A 22,545-nucleotide genomic window follows, 5' to 3' on the forward strand; every position below is an offset into this window, starting at 1 on the left:
TTTTACGGTTAGCACGGCTGAAAAACTCAATGTTAGGGTGTCGGTGTAACGTTTTCCGAGTTGTTAATTACTCAATGTGAGGAAATAATTGAAGATAGCGACAGAAGCGATTGAGAGGATGTACGCAGTCGATGTGGACATAACATGTTTCCTGAAGTATAAAAGCGACAAATGTTATTTTCTCAAAATGACAGGCTCTTCTTTGTCTTAAACTCTTTGCTCGCGTCAACTTTTAGGCCAAGACTCAAAAAGCATGCACGGCACTCTTCAATTCTAGCAAAATTTATTTACGTAAACTGGGCACATACCCTTAAACCAATTACAGTAAAGTTATGTCCGAGACATTGGCAGTACGTACATAATATGTGTGTGTGTGTGTGTGTATTTGTGTGTGTGTGTGTGTATAAGGGGGAAAAAAACTTAATCACTTAAATTCAGATGGTTGAATAAAAAATGTTGACTGCTTTGAAGTAGCGTTTAATTTTTTGTCAGCCTAATGGTTTGTAATCTAACGTTTCCGATGTTCGCTCGAGTTTCATACCACTCCGCCGTTTCTTGTCTATCCACGTTATATCTATATAAGTAATGGGTGCAGCCTTATTCGATTATATACTTTAATACACACGTATACAATACGTGGTAAATAATAACCTCGCTACCTAGAAAATGAATTTATTTTCACATCAACAATTTCAAAGCAGAGTTGTTTAAAAACTCACAAACCCACCATCGAAATTGCCTCATAGTTTTGCAATTTTTTTCCATGAAATAGGTGTGAAACTGATTTGAATTCTCTGAATCCAGAAATGCAAAAATCAAATTTTGTCGGTAGTCTCGTATTCGTAAAAGCAAAAATTTGGATCACCTATGTCGCTATTGATCGTGGTGTAGCCCACCAGCGATCAAAGTCTGGAGAGACCAGACTGCAGGCGGACCTGCCTTAGAGAACAAAAAAAAAATAGAAAAAAAATGAACATGATACCTGCTGGAGTCGAGGGGCATTGAGGCCAGCGATCATTCGATCCGACGATCCGACCATAAGGAACCGCCCAGCTCCAACAGAAATCGAAACTGCAGCACCGCAAAGTGCAATATCGATGCTAGGAACGACGAGAGCGTATAACTCGCAGGTTCGTTTCAACTGAAAAGAAGAATTGCCAATTATTTAGGCTTAGTTAACGTTGATTGCTATCGACCCTTGCACTTGAATTCGACCATGTAGGCAATACCAAACATTCTGAAATATAAATAACTAGGATCGTCCATACTTTATACAGACTAAAGTGTACTTGAAGTTAATCTTCCACTGTGAGAAATAATTGCAAACTGCACCGTCAAACGAATTCGATGTCAAAGCTCCAAGACTTATCAATGTTCCAAACATCACCGATTACTTTCGAAGATGCGTGGTCATCAATTTATTATCTCCGACACCTGCGTGAAGAAATCGAGCTGATTACTTTGTGAGTAAACTTACGAAGGTGTTGAAAATTTCGAAGATAAAAGGAGGAAGAGGTAGAAAATAGCGTTGTGCAGTCCCCTGGCCCACGGGTATTGGATGACATCGTGGTGTGGACAGCAGAGAGGGTCCGAAGCTGGTTATGGGGTCTAAGCTCGGCAAGTCTCGACAATTCTCGGTAAGACTCGGCAACACTTGACTCGACCTTGAACGAGCCCTGTATGGTCTATGCCACTGACACGGCCCAAGGACGCTACCACGCGGTAACGCAGTGCTGTTGTCCCGAAAAGCGGTCGAGGAACTTCGTTGGAAAGTCTTGGCTGATGGCGAATAATTTTCGAATATAAAAAACGGTAACTAAGTACACAGCAGTCCCAAACAACGCCAGCAAACACTCGAATGTTCTCCGACTCGATTTCGTCTGAGAGGAAGAAAATAAGAATAATAGGAAGAAGAAGAAGAAGAACAAGAGCCCAGACGTACCGAAAGAAAGTTTTTTATTCTCCTTCAGTCGATCCTCGAAATTCGCAAACCTACACGACGACCTTGCTTCTTCTTTTTTTTTTTGAACCCTCGTCAAAACAAAATTCCTTTTTATTATTCTAACCGCTTGTCCAATTTCAAGTCCGTCAACGCCCAGCTGACTTTCACCTGCACTGGTGGTACTTAAAATCAAACCCACGAGTGTCGCGTGCAGATGGCCGAGCAACGACGAGAGAAGACCCTGTTCGCCGGTATAACCCGGCAAAAATTCCGTCTCACCGCGGCGTTCGATTACGCCAATGGTACGTAAGAGGCCCGCCCGTGGTCGAAGAATCCCCCTGATTTTAACCCAGACCCCAAAACCGCGGCCCGCCATCGCAGGTCGAAACTCTCTCGCGTCTGTTAGCAGAAAGAAAGAGAAAACGAGAAAGGGAGGGATAGAGAGAGAGAGAGAGCAGCGCAGTGTGAGCGTGCAGAGTTGGTCGGGGTCCAGTGTACGTGAGATACGGTGCATCTCCTGGACCGGCCCTATACCCTACGAAAGAGAGGCGCGTGTGGTTGTAGACCTGCAACAGACCTGCAGCAGCCAGGATCAACGTACTTTTGGAGACGCGTCTCGACGATGGAGCAAACACATACCTAGGAATACATGTATATACGTGCGCGTACGCGCGGGAGAGATGCGCGACGGTGTGCAAAGGATCGTGCAGCAAAGTCCACGTACCGTGTAGCAATTTTATGGTATCTTCTCGTATAATAAACAATTTATTGGCGTGCATAATTTTGCCGCAGATAATTTTCAGGTACGGCTTTCAAGAGCATATATACATATATATATATATATATATATATATATATATATATGTATATATATATGTATGTGCGTGTGTGTGTGTGTTACGTGGAGTCGAGGTTCGGTCGAGGCGATAAGCCGAGCGCACCGAATAGAATTTAAAAATATATTCATACAGGATGATATGATTGTACGTATAATCCATCGATGATCTTTGTACGACCGTATAGGTAAATGAGTATGAAGAAGAGGAGGAAACTTCGTAGCTACAGTAATGGCTCAATTCGCATGATAAAACAGCAATAAATTTTGCAATGAGGAAGCGACGGTCGATTAGTTGATGAAAAAGGAAATATCTAGTAATTAGTATTGTTCCTCAATTAACCGAATGTAATCGCTAGAGCCGAAGATCAAAGAGGATGCGTTCGCCAAGTGCTTTGAAATCTTGCAGCCTAAGAAGAAGAAGTAGAAGAAGAAGAAGGGAGGAGGAGGAAAAGGAAAAGGATAAAGCGAAGAAGATGGAGAACAAGAAGAAGAAGAAGAAGAAGAAATGAGAATCGCGCGTTGTACGACACACACATACGCAGAAAGAGAGAGAGAGAGAGAGAGAGAGAGTAGAGAGACACAGGCAGACGCATATTCCCCCAACCAACCGAGAAGAGCTCCACGCTCTGATATATATACCAGCGGGTTCTTTTTTACGCGGCAAGGAAGGTGCTGGTGGTTGGCGAAGTGGCGTGTTCGTCTCGGGGTTTGCGTGACAACGGGCAGAAGGAGCCGATCTGTTATGATTATTATCGTGATCCGCATTCGTATATACCGTGTACCAATTAACCCCAAAGTATCGCCTCGCGAGTATTAGCCTTTCATCGATACGAGCGCAATTCCGTCCCATCAGCCCTCGCCCTCGTGTGTTACGTGGGTACCTAACCTATTCATACTTTATATATTATGTATACGAATAGTTTGCGTAGTTAATTCCTACGCGTAATCGATATAGAGAAAGATGGATCGTTGAAAGGCTCGTGAAATCAAAAGGCCTGTATATCGGTTTCACAGAATAAAATACTACATCAGCTTGTTAACAGAGCGTAGTATTTACCTACCGTATATATTAATCACGCTGTTACTCGAGCTACCATTCACCTATGGGGGATAAGACTTTATTACAGACTAACAAGAACCCATTATATGAGAAGCCCCGTCCGCCCCCGACCACTTTATTGTTAGACCAAATTTCTAATTGGCAGGGACGTCGTTCCAAAGTGGACAAAAGTACCGTCGGAATAAAAGGTACCGAGGTTTCAGTTGGAATGGAAACTTTACGGTCACCGTGTACGTGGAAACTTGTCAAGGGACAAAACCAACTGCTTATACGTATATCATATACGTATAATAAGTGTTAGGTAAGAAACTAATAACTCAATAATATAATGCAAAGGTCTTCTTTTTTCCATCTCGCCTCCTTTCTCAGTGTTAATTCGAAAGTCGCAGCGGGTAATTCAAAAGCTGTATTACGGGTTGTTTAATGAACCCGTCGTGCGGATCCATATCAGTCACAGAAATAATTTATTAACCCCCAACGGAGCTCAGTTAATTAACAAAAATGGCCCTCGCGAGAGACTGAAATGGATTTACTACTCACTTGTTGACAGTAGGCGAGGCTCCGGCTCTGTAACAGAAACAAAAGTAAAGAAAATTATTAAAGCATAGTTAACACCTAGCTCTTGAGTGGAGTTGAATGAAGTTCGTTATTGGGAAGACAAAAAAACGATCTCTTATTCAGCCTGACGCGATATTGCCACTGACGATCATTCACAGCACTGTAAAGCGAGGCTGGCTCGGCATAATGAGCTAAAACTTTCAATCGAATTAAACTAACCGGGTAATTATGACGGATAGTAATTTACTGTTTTATTACCGACATATAACGTGACTTCGCATTCTTATTCGCGAAGAAAAACTTTCCGCCTAACTGTACGACGCTAAATTTGCATACGTTCTCAGTTTAAGAATCTCGAAATTATTCCTACACACATATATGCGAGGTGACAGAAGCTTATGCTTCAACGCCGTACAAACGTACCAATCCAAATCCTTTCAAAATGAACTCGTAAAGGCCATAAGAGGAGACAAGACAAGATACCGAATTCTCTTTTTCACCTATTTTTTGTCAGGTGGTCAATTTACGCTGTACCATGGGGGTCAGAATTAAGCAATAAAAGTCTAATATGGTCAAGATTTAGACAATCGAGGCGGAGAAAGAGGAAGAAAGATGAAAGGAAATATTTTTTAACAACGTGTCAAGGTACCTTTACCAAAATTGTTGGTGACCTGTACCTCGACAGTTGTGGGAAAGAAACGGAGGACGCGTGTTGTTAAAATTGTGATGTGAACCCGAAGCTACTGGGACAACGAAACTCGAGCGCTCATCGTCGTGCCGAGGAACGTCGACCCTTCAACTTTGGAAGTGTCAGAACGTCGTAGAGTTCCGGATATAAGAACGAGAAGGACTGCAGCAGCCGGTTCCTTACAAACTGGGAAATTATTCAAATTACTTATGAGGAAGGACTTGGACGAACGACGTGAACTATACTCGACAGCCGACTAAAGGCTGTTTTCTTCTGCGATCCTCCTCAGCCCTTCCGTCAGGCAATTCTTCCGTCAAAAGACAATCTTCTCGAGCGTCTGCAACACCTCGAGTTTCCTAAGTCAAGCCAACCTTAACCCTCGTCGGCATAGCGTCACATCTCAATACACATTTCCTCTTTAGCCGCATTGACTCGTGGCGCGACAACGCCTCGCATCTACGTTGCATACAAATTTCAAGAAAACTTTTATCCACCCGACAAGCAGCCGGCGAGAGAAGAGGAAAGACGATAGCGGAACGCATCTCGACTCTTTCCAAGAAATGATATTATCATACGCGCGAGTCATTTCCTCGGCTAACAAAAAGTTCGAAACGCCGCATCTGCATTTTTATCTTCGAATGCAAATATGTACACACATACAGATTCCTGTTATTGATTTTGATCCGTAGTCAGATCGCTGGTGAAAGATTCGGTATGAAAACGTGTAGGTATGGCCATATACTCATGTCTTTTTTTATTGGATTATTTGATCACTTGGAGCTCGCGAGCGTTGTTAGTGGAAGTCCGGTAACAAGATTCCTCGTGATTACAGAGGTGATCACGTAACGCGGGAATCTTCCAAAGTGTGCTCAGTACTCAATTAGACTATACAAGATCGGGACTGAATAGAGCTATTAACTATAAACTTGGTTTATACGAAGCCTGAAAGACGAGGAGATGAAGCGAGAGAAAAAGAAAACTTAACCGAGAAACATAAGAAGACAAAGGAGAAGAAGAAGAAGAAGAAGAAAAAGATATAAATGAAATAAAACGAAACGAGATATAGTAATAAGAAGCATAAATTATAATCTCGTTGAGCCATAAAGTGACAATGTACTTTGAAGCGAGTCACGTAAGAGGTTGAGATGTGCAGCGAGAGATAAGCTAACCTTTGTCGTAGCTTACCAACCGCGGCGCCGGTTTTACTTCGAGCCTCTCTTTCATGCCAGCTGAACCACGAGCTGCGTTCACACACGCGTAGAGATACCTATACGTATATACACATGGCCAAGGTGCCTGGCTCTGCCTACTAAAGTGCGTGCGGATCCACAACCAACACTCTACGCAACGCTGAGAAAAGGAAGACCCTCGACATCAACGACCACGACCGCGACGTGGGTATACGTGAGCGTACCTTCCTATGCCTGGTCGTAGGTACCTGCGGTTCCCGCATCCGAATCACCGAGGCAGTACGTATGGAATCACTGGACAGTGAAGGTTTCTTCCGACGTCTATAAGCTTGGGTCGGGCAAGAGGTGTAGGTATTAGGTCGAACGATCAGGCTTCATGGTCAGTTTAGGTGAACCGATTTTCGGGTCTTCTGTATTTTGATACATCGTTTTGATTTATCGTCTCGTGCCAAGAGCTTCGAGTGAGTAAGACCACCTTTTAGTTCTGCACGAGCTGGCGCGAGTGGAGCATTAATAACTTTTTACGCAACAAGGCTTTTTGCCATTTCTTTCACGAATCCTTTACGGGGCTTCCAGAATCGTGCCAGACACTTGATTGGCCAACTTCGCCCGACGACGTTATAACGCGTCTCTGATTGCGATTGATGAGAAAGGAGAAAAAAAAAGATCGCAGCGTCTGCTACTAGAAATACCGCCAACCATTGTCCAAGCCGTAAGGACGTCAATTTTGGAAAACAAAGAATCCACCGGGGAATGGAATATTTTTTCGCATGCTCACCATGCACCGGGTGTGTAATAACCGTGTGCAGCAACACATCCCCGTGTTCCTATGGCGAACGTACACGTGTACTCCTGGGTATTTTCAAACCTCGCATGATTTGTATAGCTTCATATGGTAGAGTGAGTATATTTCACGAGAAGATAGCGTTCGCTCTCCTCGTAGGTGGGGTTCGGCTTGTATTGTGGTGAGTTCAGCGGCGTTCACTCGCACGTAACCTCGTCTAAGGACTTGGGGGAGTCGACGCTGTGGCGGCATCCGACCTCCACCTTGGTTGCCAGCCACGCATGGCGGCCTTCTTCGGAGAACCTATTTTGCATTTAACACAGAAGAGATTTGGTCGTTAGATTTGCTACCACGGGATAGGCTACGTCGAGGCCTTGTCGTTGTCGTCTGGTACTGAAAGTTTCTTTTCTGCCTTATTCTTCTCCGTTTTCTTCTTCTTCTTCTTCTTCTTCTTCTTTTTCTTTTTCTTCTTCTTTTTTCTTCGTCTTCAACAGTAGCAGTAGCAACAGCGGCAGCCTTCCCCCTACTGCACTGCAGTCCCCATGCCAAAGAATCATTACCGTAGGACCATTATTTATGGAAATTGCTGTATTGCGACATTTCAACGCGCGGCAAACAGAAAATCATCTCGCAAGACAATCCAAACGCTGTACTAGGTAATAATTTGCAAAATACCGCCACTTTTGTCGAGCATACACACACACACACACACACACACACCACACAGTCTCTCCTTGAATTGTTGGCTTAGTTTAGTTTTGTTCTGAACTGGGATAATGGTATAACATTATTCCCTGGCTCATCTAACAACAAGCAGTGATTCTAATCTCAAACATCCTTTCACACCTTGACAAGTGGATAGTACTCGGTACTACTCGGATGTAGCTCTGTTGAGCATTTTTGGTCGTTGTCTTGACTGTTTGTCGACGAGGTGATTAAAAAATTGCCAACAAGCTTCGTTAGCTGTTAATTCCGACGAACTTGCAGTGCCCGTGTTTAATGGTCGAAGTAATCGTGGTTAGCTTTTACTTGATTTAAACACGACAAATTGCTCAATTTCAGAACCGATATTTTGTCATAACAATAATCGAGAAAATTGTCAGCAGAAAATTCATTGCGAAAAGTGAATTTGCTTCGAGAAGATAATCTCTTCGAGAGATATAACTGATAGCAGAACCCAGTATCATGGTCCAATAAACAAAGTGCAATATGTACCAAATGAGCCAGCATTGTACTCCCCGTGACTCGATAATCTTTTCATTTTTGCAAATTGGCTTCCTCGTTGAGAACATCAGTCACGAGATACGGACAGATTCTCTGTAAGGGAAATGATAGTCGTAAACAGCAATCAGACCAGATCTCAGATCGCGATTCGCTTACACAACGACAAGCGCATACGGGAGACCGATCCACTCAACTATACGCTCTTTCGGTAAATGCCATAACGGCATTAACCGACGAGTATCATTCCGTGAAGATGCCGAAGCAGTAAACCAAATTTGCATTTATTCAGACATATTTTACGCGTAATTCACGGAAATTTAACTCGCAAAACAAAACCAAAAAAAAAAAAAAAAACATCGGATGGCGAACAGAACGCATCCATTTTTTTCTTTCGAAGCTGCAAGCTCATACGTCTGTCTAAACTATGACTTTCAACTTGTCACAAGTAACAATCAAAGAGTAGATCTCGTGACAGATCTGAGAGCTTTTCATCCGCCACGAAAAGTCCCAGAGAAGGCTATATATATATAGTGTATAATCATATTAAACCCATGCCTCAACGATGTTACATGCCGCGTAAATCTATTTTCAAGTTCATTGAGATTCAAAACTACTTCGTTGCCTGTTCGATAAGAGGATTATAAATGAAAAATGGTGAAACCAACTTTCATCTACCGACTTCAAAAAGAATGCACGCATACCATAAATCCGAAAATTTATGTCCTGGATTCAGTGTGGCTAGAAAGAAAAGATCTCGACAATTTTGCAATCTCACGCCAATTCATCAAGCAGGGGATGACATGGGTAGAAAAGAGTTCTCACGTAGATAAAGCCCCGACACGAAGAGTGGCTAATTCCTTAGCTCGGAGGGCAACATCAATTGGAATAAGAATTAGTGAAACTAGCAAATGTCAGAATCACGTGATGCCTTGCGCCAGACATTCACCGCGCCTTGACGTGACATCGTTCCTTTTGTATGAGATTTTATCTAAAGCGCGGGCGAGTTACAAAGTTACGAACGGTATTATGTTACGTGTAAATAATGTTACTAGATCTGTCATATCGGACGATAGACGTCAGGCACGTTCTCGTGAACGCTTCATCAAAACGTGCTGTTTTTGAAATAATTTGAACACTGGTAGCACAACCGGAGAGGTTCAAATGCTAATCCATTTTCGTGGTCTAAAGGTGATCATCGATCGTATAACGGATGGAATTCCACGAATTTTTCCAGCTATCGTATATAAACTAAGTTTTACAATCTCAATTTCTAAAACAAAAGTTTGACTAATTAGTCGTTCCGATCTAAGCTACCATTATTATCAAGTAATAGACCACCTTAACGCGACGTCATACAAATAGTTACTGTCACGCGAATGCAATCTCGTAACCCACAGCAACGCCATAAAACTCTATATATATATATACTCTACAGTGTACAATATGGATCTTTCTGATGTAAAACCGTTGAACATAAAAATGTGAAACTTTGTGCACAATTCCAAATGTTTCACAATTAACCCGTAGTGCATTGATATCAATATTGCCAACAGCACTGTATTACGTATTTTGTGGCGAAGAATCGACCGACTGAAATTTCACCCTCATTTTGGGTGAAGCCAGGCGAGCTTATGGTCTCGAAACACGACACCGTACCCACCGGCAGAAGCCATATCAAAGCGAACTTATAAGGACAATCAAGCAATTAGATGATTATAGACAATAAACTCTGGAAGCAAAGTTGAAATTGGCGCGGAGGGAACGACTCGGCTCCTTGTCGAAGCCGAATGCCGTAGATGGTGCGATGTGGGAGAAGCGAAAGGAAATGCACTTAACTATACTGTGGCCAGGCTAACGGTAGCTCCTAAGTTAGTATGCACGATCTATTCCCTTGACAGGAAGCCGAGTCTCCTCCATTGAACCAGGGAAGACTGCAGACTACAGAGTACAGGGTACAGGGTAGAACCTAACAGTCTGCCCCTGCCTGGGCTCGGTTTAAACTTTATACATATATGCGGGATACTTGTCAGAGGATCTTTCGCCTGAGCGATGTTCGTTGGATACATGTTCACCTTTACATGTACGTATAAACGTGGATATACATGTAATCCGTCATCAAGATTTCTGGAAACGTTCCACGTACCCGCACGTATCCTTCATCCAGGTGTAATTCCACTATTCCATTAGGCAAAATGATGGCTGAAGACCACAGAGACGCCGAAGACCAAGCATGTAGAGAGACTGGTAAAAGAGTCGTTAATACCTACTCGGTCGGATTAATATTCATCGATCGTGCATCGACCTTTTTTCATGCGGGTTAGATACTGTTATTGTACCATGCAACGAGCTGGACTCGAAAAAAGTCTCGGTCTACATTTCAAGACCATTAATCTTCCTTAACACTTTCCGTACCGGTGTAATCGGTGGAGATCATTGCACACCGCGAATTCTTCACTTTTATACTAATACCAATTGATCACTTGAACACTAAGTTTTTTTTTTCCTTCACGAAGACCAGTTGTACCCATAACGATATGCTCAGTTTGAACGGTTCGTCGAGAGTGGAATTTAAAAAAAAAATAAATAAATAAATAAATAAAAATACACACACCGTACAGTGACACGCGATCCAGATAATTATCCTCGTCATTATTGCCAGGATTAATATAGCTTGATGTGGCGCTACAGAAGTGAGTATTAACAGTTTATCAAGAGGTAATCGAGAGAGAAGCTACATATCCGTTCATCACTGTCAGTATAACTCAAGGCAGCTTGTGTGCAGCAAATTGTCATGGAACATGCTATCTTGCTCGAGTCACTTGCAGCTTTCGATGCACCAGAGAAGAATTCCAGAAACTTCCTTTTACTTCAATCGCGTAACAAGAAGCTAGTGCGACGATCCTTGGTATTCAATTCGGAAAAATACATTTCTCAACACCTCCAAAGGCCACGAGCTTGACCGTTAGATTTGGCAGGACGATAGAAGAGACTCGGTGGTTCTTCACCTTGGACGCTCCTGTTCGTCCAGCTATCGTCCGATCTTCACGCCCGTAAACTCTTCAAGTTCCGCTTAAAAATACGCTAATTACTTCGCCTCCCCTTCGTAATGCTGTTACATATACGCATATTCTCAGGGCATAATCACGCCACCGTGTACAATTATATATATATACATATAAATAAAATAAAGAATTAGATCCACCGGTAATGAAATTTTCTCCATATATTCAACGCACGTTACCCCGTATTACGCCAGACTCAAGACTGTAAGTGATTATAACAAACTATACGACCGTAAGGAAGCCCGCAAAGTTTGGCTCGGGAAACGTGAAGGAACGAGAACGAAGCTTCTCAACACTTCGTAAGCACTCTTTCCTAATTGCTCGTTTAGAACTTGACACCAGGGTTTTCACATTAATACCTTGTCAGCCGAAAATTTAAAGTGAACCTAAATTATGATGCTCGACAAACGTACATCCTTCATCGTTTTCGTCTTGGGTGGATATTTTCAAAATACCCAGTCCACAGCATAACTACCGGTAATCCGATGTTTTCAAAAGCAATCTCCACGTTCACACTCATCTCCTTGTAACGAAGATTGAAAAAACATCTCGGTAAATCATACGCATAGGACGTTATATCCAGACTTGTAAGGGGATATAAGTATATATGTTACGTATGTAGATACCTATAAACCAAGTACAAATACATTGACTATTGTATTATAATCGAGCTGATGATAACGTAAGGTGCCGCTGGTTTACGACTGCCGTACTGCAAAGCAAGGTTTGCATCGTATTGACATTTAGCTTTCGAAATTAAACTCGCCGCATGACGATCGTCAGGGAAGAGTTGAGTGAAAGAGAGAGAGAGAGAGAGAGAGAGAGAGAAAGGAGAATAAAGTGAGATGGTGGATGATGGAAGGGGTTGAGTCGGAGAGCCGATGAGTGTCGGCAACTTCCATAGTGACTGCCTAGCAAATACCACCAGGCAGATAACGCTAACATTTAAATGCCAATTCTGCCCTCTGCGGCATAAGACTTATAGGACGATCGGAGCGCCAATGAAAAACAGTTTTGCCTGTTATTCAACCTAGCCGTAGCGACTCCCCGTAACTATTTGTGTCGCCTATAATGTGGAAACCCATGCAGGGATAAGACGATCTCGGGGGTCAAACCAGGATCTCATCGAGCAACTCTGATCCTTCCCTGACTCAAATCTGTTGGCGTTGCCTAGCGGCGATGGTAATAAGTTTAGTTACAATACAAATGCACACGTTAAAGTGTAAACGAAAAGCTAGCTTCATTCACGTCGTACGTCAATGGTACAGACATTCGAAAGAAATGACTAAACGATTTGGTCTGAATTTTAAGTAGCATAGTGTAATACAGAAGACTCCTTAACAAGCCATCAAGAACAATGATGATAATTGGAAAATTAATGAATACGTATAAGGTAGAGCGACAAGCATGCAGCAGTTATAATCGACACGTTGAAAAGAGAGTTGACGGTTGTATAAATGTAGAATTAGTCGGTCGGTCTGTATACAGTTACGAATTACCCTAACAAGGCTTACTTCCGATTATAGCCGGACCCATTGTTCTCCCGCGCATAAGTGTACTCTTTACTCTTTATTTTGCCAGTCCTCTTATTCTTCTTCTTCTTCTTCTTCTCCTTTGCAGTCTCTTCGCAATTCCATTCCCGTACGGTACCCGTTTATTCGACTAATCATTCGTGAGTTATATACACGTAATAATATAGGTATATGTATAATACATGCACTATAATACGCGATAGATTCTGTGTAATCTGCCGCGTACAATAGAATCGAAGAGCTGCGTCGCACTCTCGCCGCAGGTTACAAAGAGTATCTTCTTTACGTATAATCGATCCGATCGGATTACGAAATTTGAAAAGCAGCGGTCGGCGGTCACGATTACAGAACTACAGCTACGCAAGCCATAAAATAACCAGCAACCACTAACGGAGACGAGTGAAAAAAGTTCCGATCTAAACAAGAAATGACAAAGAATTTTATTCCGTATCCGGGCGCACACTGTCAACCATCGCGCAACGTGTTCAACGATCTCTTTCGAAACGACCGGATCACGACGTGCTTAGGAAATCGGCTTCGACATAATTTACATATACAGCCGTTGTTGCCGTTGCCGTTGCCGTTGCCATTGCCGTTGCTGCGCCGCTGTTCTTACTGATTTCAATGCCGATTATAATTCTGAGACTGCTTCTTTTCTCGAGTACCACTTTTGCCCCCTTCCTGCGCAAGTTTTTTCTTTTTCATCCGCCTGCAGGGTATAATCTTACAGGACAGAAGATTGAAATGAAATGAAGCAAACGAAGTGAATTCTAGAGGCAGTCAAGCTTTTCGAAAAATTCAAATGTAAAAAATGCTAGTTGGCGATGTGCGAGGATACCTCTGTATGACGTGTACATGTATTTAAGTGGACGTCTGGTCGCTCGTGACCTGCCATGCGTATACAATGTACACTACCTGTCTCTACGTCTTTACAAATGTATTGGACAAGACGTTGATCGCGTTGTTATTATAACCCTTATCATTACCATTACCATTACCATTACGGTTATACGATACAGGCTTAATTGTACCTTCGTGATAAAGTTGGAGCCGGGTTAGGTAGGTAGATGCCTGGGTGAAGAGCAAAAGGGAAAAGTATAATCCCCCCTTGCCAACGAGCCAACCCAGCCCGCCGCTTGACCTAGCGCAACCTGAACTTGGGATCGCCTCGACGACGTCTTAAACCCATCGCGTATTTATTCAAACAAGTTATACGCACATCCAACGACGGAGTGGATTACAGGTACCCGCTTTGACACCGATCGTTCTCGATAAGGGGAAGCTAATAAATCGACTCAACAGCTCATCGGTTACGACCAAAGGTTTGTCGTAAAATAACGCCCACAAGAAAGGGTTCGAACGAGATCCGAGTATGTGTCTCTGTTGGGGCGCGAAATGTTCACACTTTCGAAAGGACGGCGGTTGTGCAACGGTAAACACTCGGGAAAGCCCGAGGGTAACAAAATATCGTTGACAACGTGTCGAGATTTTGAAACCCATGGGTGGAGGTTAACTCGAGGAGAAAGAAAAAAAAATCTGGGTTTCACGGACGGGAAGCTGGGCGCGTCAATCAGGCGAGGTATATAGTATATATACCTCCATCCCGTGCATGTGCTTAAAGCAGATAGAGTGTGTACGTGATACGTGAAACGCGTGAGTTGCTACCTGGCAGGAGATGGAATCGGTCGCAATCGAAGGCCCGAGGCCAAGACGTCCGTTAGGTGGCATACCTGATACCTACACGTGTCTCGTATGATGAAACGTAACGTGGTCGCGACGATCTTACGACCAGAATTTAAGAGCGAACGAATTAAAGGATGCGCACGCTGGCATCGAGACGAAAATTGCCGATCTGCGATTTCTCGATAAAAAAAAAAATCGAAATCGGTCTCTGTAAAATGGCAAGTCAGCGTCACAGCGATCCGGGCAGACCTAAAAACGTGTACACCTCACAGACGTCGTTGATCGTTCTCTTATTATAGGTATATACCCATGGCGTGACGTACCTACATAAATACCTACGTTTAGAAAGCGTAAAATTTCAACAAACAATCGTAATACATGTATAACGCTAATTTCTATGGTTACTTGCCACCGCGATAAATAATTTCAATTGGCCTTACAGGCAATTCAGGCATCAAAAGTTCATCGTAAATTTGTCTGGACGATGCTACTCCATGTTGCACGTACGCGTTTCTGACGCTAAATTATAGTCACGACCTCGTTCGTCGCGTTAAAAGGATCTTAGCTTAGCAGTAAAATGAAAAAAAAAAGAAACAGGAAAAAAAGAGGAAAAAAGAATACTCTTACAAATTGAAATAATCTAGATAGCGAAGCGATGCAGGCAATTTGCCACGAATAGCGAGCTGCAGACGTAGCTATTCGTTCGTTCCGCGTTCTACTTTCTATACGATACGTTTCATCGGATATACCCCTTTCAATCTCTGGGTATATATGTATTATACTATTATACGTATACCGACAATTCGGTTAACAACAAGAGATTCTGATCCTCTTGGATCCAACGCCGCAGCCTCCCAACTTTCGCGTAACAAATTTACTTAACTATAACACGGTCGAAATTTGAACGAGTTTCTAACTATCCAAGACTGTAAGACGAGCCGTGATAAATTCAACGTCTCATCAATTACATCCATTAGAAGGTTTTATTTTTTTACTTATAGTTGAACTTTTTTTCTAAATGCATAATTCATTTTTCACTTTTCTACCGATAAATAACCAGATCGACCTTACGCTTCGAGACTTGTAACAAGAGTCATTGAAGCTGACGTATTTTCCAATACACGTCGATAAACGAACTTCGAGAAATTGACGTTACGATCGTAACGCGCGATGTTTGCGTTTGCGATTTATTCTCATTTTTATAAACTAAATCCACGCAGCTGTTGTAAATATTCCACACATCATACAACTTTGCAATTGACGTGTAACGGAAGCGGCCCACTCGAGTCACGTCATTCTTAACTGCAACCGCGAGTCGTGCGTCTGCAGTTTGAATACCTTTTTCGTTAATCACCGTATTTCCATTGTCACCTAAAATGGTAACTGCATCCGAAAGTATTATTATCACGAGTACAAGTGCTTAGAAACCGAGACGGCGCACAAGCAAAGTAACAAGACTTCTAGAGCGAAGGAATAAAAGTAAGGGTAGGTACACGGTAAAGGGTATTAAGATCAATTGCGGTTGGATGTAACAAGGAGATGGGATGCTAGGAAGCTACTTACTTTTCAAGTGCAGCTACTTTACTCGAGCTTCCGCACAGCACAAAAGGTGATACGTAAGCGCACCGATTCCATACTAATAGCTTTCACCATAACGCGTGAACGTTACATAAATACAATTGCAATTTCGAGAACGGTATTATTGGTGCACACATACCGAACCAGAAATGGATATCTGAACTAGTAACAGGCCGATGAATAATTGATGTCGAACCGATGACGCCCACCAGCGTGATACCACTTTAACAAGACTGTCTTGAAGAGTTGTGGCGATGAAAATGCGAAAGAATAAAAATGAAATAAATAAATAAAACAAAGCGATACCATGCGAGCGTGGTGACCTGCCGTGGTTGACCCCGGATAGCCAGGTTCTGCGACCGAAGAAGGATTGGGTTGACAAGGAAGGGAAAGAGCAGAGAAGAGCAAAGAGGAAAAGAGAAGGAAAGGGAACGGAGGCTCGCAGGGCAAGTTCACAGACCACTGAAAAATGATCGCGAGTGTATGAGACGGTATCGGTGCAAAGATTGAAGCACAGCAGCATTCTTCGTGCGATCTAGCTTTCGTAAATAATTATCCGATTAATCCTCAAGGTAATCGCGACCTCTGAAAGTTGATTGAAGAAGAACTGGAGGAATTCCAAGCGATCGCCAACTCTGAGTACGTCAAAACCTGAGTCCTGGTATTCCGCAGTGGACAAAATGCTGGTACGATTCCTCAAGATTAAGTTTGGCCTTCTTCCAATGGGTGAGGGTCGAAACTTGGAGGAGCCAATTTCAAACATGCAAAAATAAAATAGCGAAAGATGATTTGTTCGGAATCTAGATCTTTGAACGTGTCATTGATTATTAGTCATTCTGCTCAGTAGTATTTTCGAAAATCAAGATTTCGTACAATTCATCTTGCGTTATTTTATTTTTGCCTGTCTAAAATTTCGATGTATTGGACATTCGAAATATTAACCCTTCAATTATCGACTCCCACCCCCTCCAATAAGCATTCTTGAAAATTCTCTGACTATCTGCAAGCCTCGTCCCTATTCTTCTCCGTCAACTGCGCAGTAAATTCGTAATACATCCTCAGCAAGTACAATTACACATGCACGTCAGGATAGTCAACAGCGATGTGCAAATACCCGGACACGAAAGGTAAAACACAATGAACCGTGAGTGGGTGAAAAGTTTTGTTGATCAAACAAAAATATCTTTGCTATCACAGATTTCCAGGGATTTTATTAACGCGGCAAAATCGCTCCGCAGAACATCAGTTACGACAAGGATATACGGACGAGATATCAAAGAACTTTTCAAATCGTCGCGACGTGAACGGTCGAAAGTTTTTTTTAAATAGATCTCTTATATATTTACAACAGTACCGAATATATTCCGCGGAGAAAAGCTCGCAAATTTCGTGTTGTGTTTTATTGTTCAAATTATGTTTAAATATTTTTTCATTCGCGACCAAAAACTTCCGCAATCTGATTTTAGTAATAGTATCTCGAAGACAAGAATTCTCAACCACCTTGATCGTAAATAAATTTCCAACACACATCTTGCCGATGCAAACGTTTCGAACGATGTTTCAAACAAGGTAACAACGACCCGCGATCCGAGTTAGAAAAAACCCGGTTAGAGAATCCGGTCGTCGAACTTTTTTACCATCAGAGACGTCAGAGACGTCAGAAACCCCGTATAAAATCCCATGTATTGTCTCTGTCATAGATCCAACCGGTGGTTGAATATATATACACACCTACGAACGTGTCACGAAAGATAGATTTTTTAAAAACATCAATTGACTCGAGGCGTCGCGAGAGTTGAAAAAGTCTTTCTGAAATCGAAACGAATCAAACGATCGAGCGTTGCGTCACGTCGCAGGGTGAACAAAGGAATACCGTAACTCTTGCATAAAGCGGATCGGTTTTTCCTCGACTTCATACTCTACAACAATGACACAAAACGTATAATTCCCATCCATACGTTATTTGTCCCCTTTGAGGAGATACACAACGCCGTCGTCGTTCCCGTTATCATCGTATATATACATATATATATATACCTACAGTACGAGGCATGAAGCGCGTTCGCCCGTATACGTATACTCACGTCGAGGAGGTCAACTGACAAAGGTGTTGGCATACATTACTCGTACGGATGGACGGCTCGTCGTGTCGAAGGTGGCTGGAAGGAAGTGACCCCTTCCTCAGCCGCAGGACAGAATGATTTGTGCCGCGTCGACCGCCCCCGACAAATTCATCTCGGTTAGGTATACTACATATTGTACGTGTATATGTGCGTGCGTGGATGTGTGTGTGCGTGCGTGCGTGCGTGTGTGCGTGTACACATATGTAGGTATCGCATGCCGGTTGTCATGTGATCGAATGGAAGTCGGCAGCTTCGATTATTCACTTTCTAAGGCAGCAGGTTTACCGAGACCTTTGAAAACAGGTTGGAAATCCCACGCTTCGGATCGCTTGCCGCTTCTCAAAATATATTCGAGATATCTACAACGGGATTTCTATCTCACCGCCGCGCAGCGCCGCGCCGCCCGCCGACCATCGCGTCCCAGCTAGGGAACTGCAAACATTACACCTGTAATGTACCTACTTATGGAAACATGTATATACGCGTACTTCAACTACACACACACACGCACGCACACATATTCATATACAAGATCACCGGAGGTTGATGTAAATCACGGACATACGTGCCATATGTACGACGTGGCCGGAGTTGAATAGCCACTTAACATCGGCCCGCATGACTAAAAAATGTTAATTGGTGACCGATGACTCGCGTCATATTCGTAACAGCTTGTCTTGATTATAAACAAAGAAAATACAAAGGGGCTTCCTCTTACGTAACATTGTTTTTTAATTTCATTTTACTTGTCGTTTTTATTTTTTACCTTTTTTTCAAAATTATTATTATTGTTTTTTTTTTTAATTATTATTATTATTATTTTTCTCTTTGTTTCAACTCACCGATAATTCGTTCGCTTCCTTCTCGATTATTTTCCTTTGCTGTAATTAAGCTGCGCCGTTCGGATGTACAGGGTACACGTGTCTCGGTCAGTCTGCAAAACGAAAAAAAAAAAAACAATGTAAGAATAAAATTACGATGATAATCATTTTGAATCGCGATATAACCAAGCGAAGTGGTAGCGATACACGATAGGTGAATACGCGATTTTCAGAAAAAATTATGCCTCGGATGAGAGAAGAGACGGACTTTGAGCTTGATTCAATTTTTTTTTTTCTTCATTTAAAACGAAAATATGAATGTATAGAAGAGACGATCCTGAAAATTTGTTGAAAATTTTGTACGATTCCTCTCCAAGGCTTAAATTATTGATAAAAAAAAAGATAAAGAGAGAAAGAGAGAGAGAGAGAGAGAGAGAGAGAGAGAGAGAGAGAGAGAGAGAGAGAGAGAGAGAGAGAGAAAAAGGCAAAAAAGGAGGTGAATCAAACCGGTTTCTTTCTCCTATAAAAGCAATCGGTCAGTCAGTCGGCGGGCATGCCCAATTCATAAATCAGACTATGAGAAACGGTACAAAAAATACCAAAATAACGAGTGAAAAACAATTGAATTACACACTAGTATGCCTACCGTGCATAAAAGATAATGTAATAATAACAGCTCTCTTTCTCTCTTGAATGAACAAAATGAGGGCTAAGAAAAAACAAAAAGAAACATAGCCCTTGCCTCGTTTTGGCTGTTGGTTATGCTATGCAGAGTTGTGTGTATATATATATATATATATATATATATAATTGTAAGCGATTTCGAAATAGTTGCAGTAGCACTTAGTTTACGACGCGCGTTGTTACAAGGTGAATCGATCGATTATCGTCGAAAGAAACTTTTTAATGAAAATAAATCGAGTTTGCCGGAGCGTGGTTACGGCGATAGGCGTATAGGTGTACAGATAGGTAATAGAACCTCGGTGATATGATGATGTAACCCGCGGTACACTCACGCTATCTGTGCATTATAGGTTGGCAGTACGCTCGTATCAAAGTTGCAAACTTGTATAAATGTACCACCCATCCACACACACACGCACACACACATGAAATATGTTATTATATATTGTACCTTCGTTACGCACACGTGCAATAGAAACTCGCGTAGATTTAGAAGTTACAACAGTGAGGTACAATACGCAGTCACGTAAGAAGAAAAAGCATGGTCCAGTTTTCAAATCGTAACCTAGTTACTGGCTCATACGTGATCAAAACGCGTTGCTGGATTGAAGGGGGCCTCCATATAGATGCTTCGATCGCGAGGATCATTGATCGCGAATCGTCGTCGACGACGATTCCGAAAGTGATTTGAACGGCGTTCGCGTTAGCGTTAGTTGTACGTAATCTGGGAAAGCGAGATGAATGCAGTGTATAATACGTAAGTATCGTTGAATCGTGGGAATAAGATGAAGCAGTGAAGCAGTCGTTGATCTTTGAGCAGGTTTAAAATCGCGATCGGTAAATCTGATCTTGGACATCTCTCGGCTTGTGTGCTTGCTCGGCCAATAACTATGAAACACGCGCTACCACCTTCCGTCTGTAATAGTTGAAGAGAAAGCTAGGAGGCACGCCCTTGTGCCCGGCCACGGCAGCCTCCTGGTCCAGCGGCATGGGCAGCCAGACCATGCCAGGCACTCTCAAACGGTAGCAGACCGTCTGACAACGGTCTCCCCTCCGCAGCCTGGCTGGTTCTAGTAATTGTCTGCCGCGTTGCCAACGGGCAACAATAATGCTGTCAAGTCGATCGCATGTGTTTGCCAACTCATTGCGATAATTTCAGACAGGCCACAGCGTCCGATAACACGCTGACAGAATACCACAATATAATCCATATCCAATCCCAATCCTATGTCCATTATTACCAACGGACTGCGCGAACCTCTGACGTTACACGGATCAAAGACCGCCGGTGGTCGATTACTACATTTTATTTATCAACTTCTTATTTCATTTTCGTGCTTCTTCTTTTCTTCTCCAATCCTTCGGCAAAAATAAACTCCTGCTGCCGGTAGTAGTTCAATTTGTTCGGGCTCCACGGTTCGGCATAACGCTGATAGGCGAATGACATGGCTCGTCGTCGCTAGTTTTGTCTAAGAAAAGCACCACTTGAGCCGGAAGTATATAAGGTATGAACGACCGGTCATCCGTCGATCGTCCTGTCTCGAAGTGTATTGCTCAACATCTTTCGAACGATTGGAATCCCGTCAACATCCCGCAGTCCAAGCGAATAAACCCTGCAGCACCGTACAAATTAAAGAGAATCATCTTCTTCGACACGTGAACCTTGAATCGGATTGCTCAATTCAGGGATTATACGACGTCGCGACGACAGTCGTAAGAGTAGTAATGAAACCTGACCCCGCAGAGAGAGATATATCTATTCCATTTCCTAAGCCGCAGCGAAGCGTTGATAACGAAGATCGACATTCGACCCTTAAGTCTACTCGCCCCAAATGGCTGGATCCATCTTGATCAACACACCACATGACTAAATTGAACCTTTTTTTACGGGACACGTGTGTCTCAGGTCGTAGATTCTACTTCATTTCTCAAAGGGATACGAACTGAAACGTTCACTACGTGACTAGATGAGGACAATTTATTGATAGCGATCCTCAGCCGGTTCCGATGCTATCGTCGTTATAATATATCCGCAACGAAATTATAACATGCTTGCACGCGTTCCCACCGCCGAAAGGTAAAGTGAAATAACCGTGATGAGAAAAAGAATTCCGTGAAAGTCTCGACCTTGAATCAATGGCGTGTTTCAAAAAGAGTAAAAAAAGAAAACGAGTGGAAAGAAAAGAGATAAAAAGCATTCAAGAATTGTTATTTTCTGATCAGCAATTTAAAAAATTCTCGTGGAGCTTCGAAGCGCAGACCGAAGATTCGCGGTCCCAGATCTCTATAGGCAAGCGGTGGAGTGAATCGGGGATCCTGTACCTTTGCTTCTTGGTAACGATTTGCAGTCAGGATCCGCCCAAAATAAAACTTCTTCGAAACGAAGGAGAAGAATAAGAATAAGAAGAAGCACGGTGCGAAGGTAATAGAATTCGAGGGCTGATCCTGGTCTGAAATTGCCACCCTAATAAACAAAATTAACTTCGAGGCACGGACCCCAGAGGCAGGGAAAAAGCAGACGAACATGCGCCGCTGGGTTGTCTGGGACCCAGCACCGCCCATAGGGCCGAAACCGCATGCAGCAAGAGAGAAGCCGCGAAGAAGACGAAGAAGAAGAAGAAGAAGAAGTTCTCGTTGGCTGGCACGGCTCTGCAGTCCATCCGACCGACAAAATGAGCAATAAAAATTAAATATATATATTATCCAAGGTCAACGATTCCGCCGTTGGGGCGTCGTTCTTCGCTCGTGCAAATCTCGCAAATCTACTTATCCGAGAGT

The 22,545-nt window shown here is 42.7% G+C and overlaps 1 protein-coding gene and 1 long non-coding RNA gene across 3 annotated transcripts in view; one reads left to right on the top strand and one right to left on the bottom strand.

The window, feature by feature from the left end:
- Nucleotides 1-488, top strand: part of LOC124416466 — a 35,489-nt gene extending 35,001 nt beyond the window's left edge. The window contains exon 3 of the long non-coding RNA XR_006930769.1: nt 475-488. This is a non-coding gene — a long non-coding RNA (uncharacterized LOC124416466). The remainder of the gene's footprint in view (nt 1-474) is intronic.
- LOC124416433 overlaps nt 1-22,545 on the bottom strand; it is an 81,912-nt gene that overhangs the window by 33,172 nt on the left and 26,195 nt on the right. Inside the window, exons 2-3 of one of the 2 annotated variants that reach the window (XM_046897521.1) lie at nt 19,105-19,196; nt 4,381-4,407 (exon numbers count right to left, since the gene is read on the bottom strand). The gene's annotated coding sequence lies outside the window, so the exon portion shown is untranslated. The remainder of the gene's footprint in view (nt 1-4,380; nt 4,408-19,104; nt 19,197-22,545) is intronic. The other variant, XM_046897522.1, reaches the window with a different exon arrangement.

Source organism: Diprion similis, chromosome 2 (genome assembly GCF_021155765.1).
Source record: "Diprion similis isolate iyDipSimi1 chromosome 2, iyDipSimi1.1, whole genome shotgun sequence".
Taxonomy (NCBI): Eukaryota; Metazoa; Arthropoda; class Insecta; order Hymenoptera; family Diprionidae; genus Diprion; species Diprion similis.